This window comes from Seriola lalandi, unplaced genomic scaffold (genome assembly GCF_002814215.2).
Source record: "Seriola lalandi dorsalis isolate HSWRI2012SDOR001 ecotype SW California unplaced genomic scaffold, Sedor1 jcf7180002054680, whole genome shotgun sequence".
Taxonomy (NCBI): Eukaryota; Metazoa; Chordata; class Actinopteri; order Carangiformes; family Carangidae; genus Seriola; species Seriola lalandi.
This window is the reverse complement of record NW_019525233.1, coordinates 732,505-735,059: the sequence shown is the minus strand read 5'-3', so window position 1 is coordinate 735,059 and position 2,555 is coordinate 732,505. Positions and strand designations below refer to the sequence as shown.

The 2,555-nt window shown below is 42.8% G+C and overlaps 4 non-coding genes across 4 annotated transcripts; all 4 read left to right on the top strand.

Annotated features, from left to right (window-relative positions):
- The first annotated feature begins 550 nt into the window (after positions 1-550).
- On the top strand, positions 551-624 carry trnan-guu (transfer RNA asparagine (anticodon GUU)). Its single transcript has one exon. It is a non-coding gene; the product is annotated as a tRNA-Asn (tRNA).
- Positions 625-910: 286 nt separating this feature from the next.
- Positions 911-984, top strand: trnan-guu (transfer RNA asparagine (anticodon GUU)). The gene has a single exon. It is a non-coding gene; the product is annotated as a tRNA-Asn (tRNA).
- A 291-nt stretch (positions 985-1,275) lies between these two features.
- On the top strand, positions 1,276-1,349 carry trnan-guu (transfer RNA asparagine (anticodon GUU)). The gene has a single exon. It is a non-coding gene; the product is annotated as a tRNA-Asn (tRNA).
- Positions 1,350-1,782: 433 nt separating this feature from the next.
- On the top strand, positions 1,783-1,856 carry trnan-guu (transfer RNA asparagine (anticodon GUU)). Its single transcript has one exon. It is a non-coding gene; the product is annotated as a tRNA-Asn (tRNA).
- The last annotated feature ends 699 nt before the right edge of the window (positions 1,857-2,555 follow it).

Sequence of the window (2,555 nt, the reverse complement as noted above, 5' to 3'; positions counted from 1 at the left end):
TGCGTGCGTGTTTGTCAAATCCGGGGAGGGATTTCACTGCTGCACCCTGCCCCCTCCGTTCAGATGCTGCCTTCAGGCCCATGATGAAAATCGGAAGTGCGAAGTTTCTTGAAATTTACGAGAATTACGTTTGCTGTAGCTTTATAAAGTACCATAAAAGACAATATAGCTTCTCTGACAAAAAATATAATATAAGTCATATTAGGAGACTGTGCTACTCTTCACAACTCCTACACAGCAGTATTATGGAGGTAGATTTATCTCAATATAAATTGTGTGAACAGACAAACTAGGGACTCTTTCAGGACTGACATACGCAACAGTTAATACCCATACCTCCATATTTTCCGAAACGGATAGATGTATGAATAAATTTGGAAGCAGTGTTCCAATACTACTACCACTTTTGGTTTAATAATTACATTAGAGGACTGGTAGAAACATTATCAATGAACAGCCTGAGGTCTAGATGGAGACAATTATATTAAATGTAACAAGGGCAGATGGGTGGGGATTGATTCTGCTGGCCACACCCACATAAAATAGGCCTGTCTCTGTGGCGCAATCGGTTAGCGCGTTCGGCTGTTAACCGAAAGGTTGGTGGTTCAAGCCCACCCAGGGACGTTTTACGTTAACAAGTACATATCATCTAAATGGAAAACCTACTCTCTGTTGGGAGAGGAAAGGATTAAAAAAAACTAAGGGCAGAACTAAAGATGTGAAAGAATGAATGAAAAACATTATCACTGGTGATATACTCAACGCTACACACCCATAACTTTGACAAGTCTAAATGAGAAGACTTCCAAAACTGAGTCTGAGGTCTAGAAGTAAAAAAATTATAGTAAACATAACAGATGCCGGTGGGTGGGGATTGAAGGTCGTGGCCACACCCACCTAAAGTAGACCTGTCTCTGTGGCGCAATCGGTTAGCGCGTTCGGCTGTTAACCGAAAGGTTGGTGGTTCAAGCCCACCCAGGGACGTTTTACTGTTTGATTAACAAGGATACATCATATAAATGGAAAACCTACTTTCTGTGGGGCATGGGAAGGGTTAAAGAAACTAAGAGCAGAGCTATGGATTCGAAAGAAGGAATAGGAAACATTTCCATAGATGACATACACGACATTACACACCCATATCTCTCTCAAGTCTAAAAGAGAAGATTTCCAAAATGGAATCTGAGGTCTAGAAGGAAAAAAATTATAGTAAACATAACAGATGCCGGTGGCTGGGGATTGATGGTCGTGGCCACACCCACATAAAGTAGACCTGTCTCTGTGGCGCAATCGGTTAGCGCGTTCGGCTGTTAACCGAAAGGTTGGTGGTTCAAGCCCACCCAGGGACGTTTTATCCGTTTCATTACCAGGATACATCATCTAAATGAAAAAACTACTTTCTGTGGGGCGAGGGAATGGTTAGAGAAACTAAGAGCAGAGCTATATATTTGAAAGAATGAATGAAAAACATTTTCACTGGTGATATACACAATGCTACACACCCATAACTTTGACAAGTCTAAATGAGAAGACTTCCAAAACTGAGTCTGAAGTCTAGATGGAAAAAAATTATAGTAAACATAACAGATGCCGGTGGGTGGGGATTGATGCTCAAGGCCACTCGGTTAACGCGTTCGGCTGCTACACACCCATACCTTTCTCAAGTCTAAAGGAGAAGATTTCCAAAATGGAGTCTGAGGTATAGAAGGAAAGAAATTTTAGCAAACATAACAGATGCCGGTGGGTGGGGATTGACGGTCGAGGCCACACCCACATAGACCTGTCTCTGTGGCGCAATCGGTTAGCGCGTTCGGCTGTTAACCGAAAGGTTGTTGGTTCAAGCCCACCTGGGGACGTTTTACAGTTTGATTAACAAGGATACATCATATAAATGGAAAACCTACTCTCTGTGGGGCGAGGGAAGGGTTAAAGAAACTAAGAGCAGAGCTATGCATTTGAAAGAAGGAATAGGAAAGATGACATACCCGACATTACACACCCATAACTTTGACAAGTCTAAATGAGAAGACTTCCAAAACTGAGTCTGAGGTCTAGATGGAAAAAAATTATAGTAAACATAACAGATGCCGGTGGGTGGGGATTGATGCTCAAGGCCACACCCACATAAAACAGAGCTGTCTCTGTGGCGCAATGGGTTAACGCGTTCGGCTGCTACACACCCATACCTTTCTCAAGTCTAAAGGAGAAGTTTTCCAAAACGGAGTCTGAGGTCTAGAAGGAAAAACTTTATAGCAAACATAACAGATGCCGGTGGATTGGGATTGATGGTCGTGGCCACACCCACACAAAGTAGACCTGTCTCTGTGGCGCAATCGGTTAGCGCGTTCGGCTGTTAACCGAAAGGTTGGTGTTTCAAGCCCACCTGGGGACGTTTTACAGTTTGATTAACAAGGATACATCATATAAATGGAAAACCTACTTTCTGTGGGGCGAGGGAAGGGTTAAAGAAACTAAGAGCAGAGCTATGGATTTGAAAGAAGGAATAGGAAACATTACAATAGATGACATACCCGACATTACACACCCATACCTTT